Raw genomic sequence first — 8,182 nt, 5'->3', positions numbered from 1 at the left:
TTCTATCCCTGAGCTTGGTTCTCAGTAATTGCCTTATTTTCTGGAGGTACTTGGCTGTGTCTGTCCTCTTGGCTTCCTCATCAGTGTTGACCTCCCAGGAAACAATTTGAAGTTTTTAAAACATCTTAGAAACATTTTGGTATGGTTGGTAAAATATTTTGGGAAAACGTTTTGAAAACATTAAAGTGTAGACTCTTCGAAACATCTTGAAAAGGTTTTGTGGCAGTATACCCATCATATTTTGGGGAAACGTTTTGAAAACAAAGTGTATACTCTCCGAAACATCTTGAAAATGTTTTGTGTCAGTGTACCCAACACATTTTGGGGAAAGGTTTTGAAAACATTAAACTGTAGACTCTCTGAAATATTTTGATAACGCTTTGGAAAATGTTTTGTGGCTATGTTTCCAAAACGTTTTGTGGCAACATTTCCAAAATGTCTTGTAAACCTTCCTAAAACCTTTCTAGATCAATATTTCAATAATAAAATCTCATTGCATTATTGATATATGCCTTTATTATAGCCATTTATATACAGCTTTACAATAAAATTCCCAATCTGCACTTATGTATGTATTGTGAGTATTGTCTCCACTGGGATATTAGTTTGTCTATATTGTGTAGCGCATGGCCTCAATTCGCCCTAACTAAATAAATACATTAATGCTGTCTCAACAAAATCCTGAGTTTTGAACTGAAGACACAGACTGTGTTTTCACTCTCAGTTGAGAAATTCCTAAGTCCATCTGGAGATCTGAAGATAAGCTTGGAGACATCCCCGTGGGCCCACACCGTGGCTCACAGCAAAAACAGAACGGTAACTCAGAGTTCTTCAAAAGGAACCCTTGCCTGTTTATTGGTTAAATTTCAGTCCCGATGAATTACATGACATTATAATGGCTTCACGTCAGAATCTGAAATTGCCCAGGCCCGAAGACCCCACCTTTATGGCCTCACGCCAAAGCCAGAACCTCTCAAGACTGTAAGAGGCTCTCCCCTATGATAAGACAGGACCATAAAACCAACTAATATCTTTAGGTCTAAGTGAAAAGAAAGACCTTTGCTTAAATAAAAAATGCATCAGTATTCTTTTATTCATATATCAAAACTTCTAATGTTGTTTGTATTGATTATTCAAGCAAATGCTTTGCATGTACTCCATTTTATTGACATGTTTCTTGTAACTGATGTGTGTTTAAGTGTGATCTTTCTGCATTATCAATATGTTGATGGTTACGTATTCTGTTTATCCAAAGGATGTGTTTAAGTAACTATTAATAATGTATATCCATTCGAGTGTCTTAGAACAAATACAACCCCTGGCAAAAATTATGGAATCACCGGTCTCGGAGGATGTTCATTCTGTTGTTTAATTTTGTAGAAAAAAAGCAGATCACAGACATGACACAAAACTAAAGTCATTTCAAATGCTAGCTTTCTGGCTTTAAGAAACATGATAAGAAATCAAGAAAAAAAGATTGTGGCAGTCATTAACGGTTACTTTTTTAGACCAAGCAGAGGAAAAAAATATGGACTCACTCAATTCTGAGGAATAAATTATGGAATCACCCTGTAAATTTCCATCCCCAAAACTAACACCTGCATCAAATCACATCTGCTCGTTGACATTGACCCTATGTCATGAAATTGACCCTATGTGTCTTTTTGCAAGGAATGTTTTCACAGTTTTTGCTCTATGGCAAGATGCATTATCTTCTTGAAAAATGATTTCATCATCCTCAGACATCAGAAAAGTGTCCAAAATATCAACGTAAACTTGTGCATTTATTGATGATGTAATGACAGCCATCTCCCCAGTGCCTTTACCTGACATGCAGCCCCATATCATCAATGACTGTGGAAATTTACATGTTCTCTTCAGGCAGTCATCTTTATAAATCTCATTGGAACGGCACCAAACAAAAGTTCCAGCATCATCACCTTGCCCAATGCAGATTCGAGATTCATCACTGAATATGACTTTCATCCAGTCATCCACAGTCCACGATTGCTTTTCTTTAGCCCATTGTAACCTTATTTTTTTCTATTTAGGTGTTAATGATGCCTTTCGTTTAGCTTTTCTGTATGTAAATCCCATTTCCTTTAGGCGGTTTCTTACAGTTCGGTCACAGACGTTGACTCCAGTTTCCTCCCATTCGTTCCTCATTTGTTTTGTTGTGCATTTTCGATTTTTGAGACATATTGCTTTAAGTTTTCTGTCTTGACATTGCGTGATGATTTACCCTCTTTTAAGAGTTTGATAATCCTCTCCTTTGTTTCAATTGACATCTCTCGTGTTGGAGCCATGATTCATGTCAGTCCACTTGGTGCAACAGCTCTCCAAGGTGTGATCGCTCCTTTTTAGATGCAGACTAACAAGCAGATGTGATTTGATGCAGGTGTTAGTTTTGGGGATGAAAATTTACAGGGTGATTCCATAATTTATTCCTCAGAATTGAGTGAGTCCATATTTTTTTTCCTCTGCTTGGTCTAAAAAAGTAACCGTTACTGACTGCCACAATCTTTTTTTCTTGATTTCTTATAGTGTTTCTTAAAGCCAGAAAGTTGCCATTTGAAATTACTTTAGTTTTGTGTCATGTCTGTGATCTGCTTTTTTTCTACAAAATTAAACAACTGAATGAACATCCTCCGAGGCCGGTGATTCCATAATTTTTGCCAGGGGTTGTAGTATGCCAAAATAGTTAATGTGTTTAAATAGTTGAATCATTTTTGTCTGCCCTTCTGAACACATGAATTTTCTGTGAAATTACACACCCTGAATGCGAGGAGTTTAATGACATAAGTCCCCTTTAAAAAGTTAGAACAGAGTCCCTCTCGACCTTCTCTCTCTCTTCAGTCTCTCACTATCGCTCTTCAATCGCTCTTCAACTCGCTTGTCTCCCTCTCTGGGAGTGCCTGCCTTCTGTCTTCTCTTAAGGTGCGTTTACACATAAGCAAGACGCGTTACGAAATGTCATTTTTCTGTCATTCGTGACACATTCCTAACATTCTTAATGTGACTTAACGCATCTGAATGTGTTTCTTAATAGTGCATGTTGGTGCATGATATTCTTGATATTCGTGGAGCATGTTTTTACCTGTCAAAAAATCTTCCACGAATGTCACACACCACCCTCATTTCGTCTCACGTCGTGGAGGTCGCAACTGAGCGTATTGATCCGCCTTGATGAGTATTGATCCTTAATACAACGTGACAACGTTCGTAGTGGTTCCTGTGATGGTTCTTGGAACCCAAATTGTCACGCGTTATTACAAAGTGACACGGAAACTGTCAAGTTTTGACACGACTTGTAACGCGGCGTCACATTTCATGGCGCGCCACGACGAATCAGTTTTCTGTTACGTGCGCACAATTAAATTCGGCTCCAAATGTCGTTCCACGGTTCCTGCTGAAGCTCCTCAGGACGCTCCTGCAGGAGTTCCACCTGCTGTTGTAACCGATGAGCGGGAGAACGAGTCTGAGCCAGAGGAGCGAGAGGAGACTCACGTGCAGCCAGACATCTCTGCACCTCCTCCAGTCCGGCGGAGGAAAAAGCGTGCGCACAATTAAACCCTACTGCACCGCATTCAGTTTGATTGCTGACACCAAGTCGGCTAAAAGTCAAATTTCAGTGCTCTTCAATGCGCTCCTGCAGGTGTTCCACCTGCTGCATGCGCCTGATGTTTGGGAAAATGCACGAGACGAGCCGCATGAAGCCACACATCTGGCTCTGTCATCCTCCTCCTCTCTGCGCCACTCCATGGCACAGAGCCCAACTACGCATGCAGTCACAAAGTTCTTCTGGAAAAACTGGAGCGATCTGAATTCGGTTGGATGAATATGGGTGTGTGTATGGAGACAATTCACCTCGTTCACAACGTGACAGAGCTTAACGATGCGCTGTTACGCGCAATAGCGCGCAACAACGCGGAACACTATTCTTGACCGTGCGTAATGGTTCCTGATAATTCTCCGGCAACATGTGCCATTAATCATAACGTGTGGTAACAGGTTGCAGCAGTTCCTGAGGACACCTGACGCCTCTGCCCCGAATCATCACATTCGTGATCAGCGGCCAAGAATGTGTACTTCGTGGCATTCGTGACTTGTCGTCGTTATGTGTAAACGCAGCATTAAATGCTTAACTTTCATTTTTGGGTCAACAACAACAACAACAACAAGGCCCCATGCTAACTAAGCTAAAGCTACCATGTGGCTTCATTGATTCACTGTTATTCTTTGACAAACTTTTAACAAATAGCCTGACACTTTAAGGTGCTTCAAGTCTTTCGAATTTTTAAGAGAACTTCCGATCTGAACTTTTCAAAATAATAGTGAATTGACAAAAAAGCGACTTTCCTTTTCTGTAATTTTCCAATGTTTTTTAAGTTTTATCTTCTTTTTTTCTAAATTCACAAAGACTTTTAATCTGGCTTGAACAAACTTTTTAAAAGATACCAGAAACCATTTTCAACAAACGCCTTCCACCTCTGGGGTCCAACAAGCTGATGACCTGACTGCAAGCAGCCATCCTGTTGGTGAAGCCAGCCGACACAAGCCTTGGGATCACCTGGGGAGACCACTGAGTTAACCCCTGACCCAAGTGACCATGCTGTAAAGAGCCTACATCAGTGATGGACTGACGGGCCGTCCAAACCACCGCTTCAAAACATCAGCTAACTGACCCAGTTAAAGGTTCCAGAAAAAGGGTTATGTTGTCAGTAAATACAAAGTGGCTCCTTCTTCTTTTTAAACATATTCATATGTTTGTTTAATAATTTTCTTAAAATTAATTGGCTTCAATTTTCATCACTAAATTCTAATCAGATTTATTTACTTAAAGTCTTTAAGCTTTATCTCTCTTTCACTCAACGTCTCGAGTAAGCAAAGTGTGTCTATCAATGAACTTAATCACTGTCCACAAAAATGCCAGTAAACTGTTCACTGGTTATATAATTGTAAATAAATTGTAAATATTTCTGCTGTGGTTCATTTGGTGTTCAGAAGTAAACCTTTGGTCAATCGTATTGTAGAATTCAGACTTTCAGACCTGAGACTGATTCATTAAATTGAGACTGATTGATTCATTTGAGACTGATAAATTAATGAATGTTTAAATTAAAGTACCTATGCTTCAAATAGGTGGTGCCCTGAGGATTAGATTTATTCTAACTAAATAATAATTATTAAACCCTAAAATTGTTGATTATTTTGATGACCCATTAAATGAGGTCTAGGCCAAACTAATTCAATTTGGGAGTTTAACAATACATTCACTACATGAAACCGGTGCCTCGGTGTGAGGTGCCATTCATTCCAAACAATGAAGTTAATTTAATTTCGCTACATTTATTTTGGTGCACCATGTGAAGGCCCTGTAAATTCACTACATTTTATTCTGGTGCCCGCGTGTAAGGCGGATTTGTAATTTTGGTACATTTTATTCTGGTCCCCCGTTGTGAGGCATGTAATTTTGCTACAATTGTCTATTCATTCGTCATCAGTACTCTCATCATGGTGAGACGCTGCAGGAGTGAGTGGGGGTGTAACTACTGTCTTTCCCAGCAAAATAAATTAAAAATTTTAAAAAAATCAAAGTTACGATAACAGGTGCCAGTATCATAAATATAGGGAATAAATAATATAGGGAATAAATAAATGGAAAATTAATGGTTAAGAGAAATGAATTGCATACTCATACAACTGATTATCTCCAAGAATTCAAAAAGAAACTCAAAGTTGCCAAGGTTTTGATTGTACTTTATAAATGCTTTACCATTTTTAAATAGTTCTTTACTTTCTTTGGTTTGCATGTCTGTAGATGCCTCTTTCTCCCATGACTTGGGCCTATCCATCACTGGCACTGAAAGCAATGCACTGTGATTGGTCTGTTTTGGGGGTGTGGCTCTCAGAGATGAATTTCCAGCCAATCACAACTTGCTTTACAAACTCTGGTTACAAAATGTTGATGTCATCAAAATACATGTGAGCTGAGTTCTGACATCATCAAAAGCTGACAGCTGTTGGCATGAACTGTAGCCAGTATTTACATGATTTCTGTAATTTTTGTTTAATGTGACTCATGGTCTTGGTTCTGACTTTTTTTTGCTGAGCAAGCCTCACAAAAGCACAAAACCCAGCCCCTCCTGATGACCAGGCTGTCCACAAAGCCAAACTGTTGTGAATTTGTTTAGTCTCAAATTACCGAACAGTTCACATGGCTTCAAATTCAAATTCTGCTACCAGTCCCTCCAACATTTTTCCATAATTTGTACAAATCACATGTCTTCAGCATATAACTATCAGTACCTTATGATCGAGGGACCTTATTCTACCTAAATACACAAATAATTTTCAAACATACCTTTCAGAAGTTGCGATTTCTTCAACTACAACCCCAATTCCAATGAATTTGAGACGTTATGTAAAATGTAAATAAAAACAGAATACAATGATTTGTAAATCGTCTTCAACCTATATTCATTTGAATACACCACAAAGACAAGCTATTTAATGTTCAAACTGATACTTTTTTTTTTTTTTTTTTTTTTGTGCCAATATTTGCTCATTTTGAAATGGATGCCTGCAACACATTTCAAAAAAGTTGGGACAGGGCAACAAAAGAATGGGAAAGTTGATGAATGCTCAAAGAACACCTAACTGGAAACAGGTGAATGTCATGATGGGTATAAAAGGAGCATCCCCAAAAGGCTCAGTCATTCACAAGCAAAGATGGGGCGAGGATCACGACTTTGTGAACAACTGCGTGAAGAAATAGTCCAACAGTTTAAGAACAATGTTTCTCAACGTTCAATTGCAAGGAATTTAGGGATTCCATCATCTACAGTCCATAATATAATCAGAAGATTCAGAGAATCTGGAAAATTTTCTACACGTAAGCCGAAAACCATTGAATGCAGGTGACATTTGATCCCTCAGGCTGCACTGCATTAAAAACTGACATCATTGTGTAAAGGATCTTACCGCGTGGGCTCAGGAACACTTCAGAAAACCATTGTCAGTTAAGACAGTTCGTCGCTACATCTACAAGTGCAAGTTAAAACTCTATCACGCAAAGCGAAAGCCATACACCAACAACATCCAGAAACACCGCTGCCTTCTCTGGGCCCAAACTCATTTGAAATGGACAGACGCAAAGTGGAAAAGTGTGTTGTGGTCTGATGAGTCCACATTTCAAATTGTTTTTGGAAATCATGGATGTTGTGTCCTCCGGACAAAAGAGGAAAGCGACCATCCAGACTGATACCAGCACAAAGTTCAAAAGCCGGCATCTGTGATGGTATGGGGGTGTGTTAGTGCCCATGGCATGGCCAACTTACACATCTGTGATGGCACCATCAATGTTGAAAGGTACATCCAGGTTTTGGAGCAACACATGCTGACATCCAAGCAGCGTCTTTTTCAGGGACGTCCCTGCTTATTTCATCAAGACAATGCCAAGCCACATTATGCACGTGTTATAACAGCGTGGCTTCATAGTAAAAGCGCAGGTACTAGACTGGCCTGCCTGCAGTCCAGACCTGTCACCCATTGAAAATGTGTGGCACATTATGAAACGCAAAATATGACAACGGAGACCCCGGACTGTTGAATAACTGAAGTTGTACATCAAGCAAGAATGGGAAAGAATTCCACCTACAAAGCTTCAACAATTAGTGTCCTCAGTTCCCAAATGCTTATAAACGTTAGAAGGAAAGGTGATATAACACAATGGTAAATATACCACTGTCCCAGCTTTTTTTAAACGTGTTGCGGGCATCCATTTCAAAATGAACAAATATTTGCACAAAAACAAAGTTTATCAGTTTGAACATTAAATATCTTGTCTTTGTGGTGTATTCAATTGAATATAGGTTTGAAGAGGATTTGCAAATCATTATATTCTGTTTATATTTACATTTTACACAACATCACAACTTCATTGGAATTGGGGTTGTACATCTGAGATGCAAGCCTGGATTTATGTATACTTTTGTATTTCTTCATAATTGAAGTAAATAAAGTCCAAGACATATTCAGTGACTTGGAAATGTTCATGTTTCTATCCCCTGACTTGTCTGAAGAAAACTGCCAATTAAACTGATTATTATTTACAGGTATTATCAAGTTTTAGAAATTTGCTTTCAGTTTCAGTTTGAGAAAGATCATTATTATAATTACT

The sequence above is a fragment of the Thalassophryne amazonica genome, chromosome 3 (assembly GCF_902500255.1).
Source record: "Thalassophryne amazonica chromosome 3, fThaAma1.1, whole genome shotgun sequence".
In the NCBI taxonomy this organism is placed as follows: Eukaryota; Metazoa; Chordata; class Actinopteri; order Batrachoidiformes; family Batrachoididae; genus Thalassophryne; species Thalassophryne amazonica.
The sequence above is the reverse complement of the archived record's forward strand: the minus strand, read 5'-3'. Positions refer to the sequence as shown.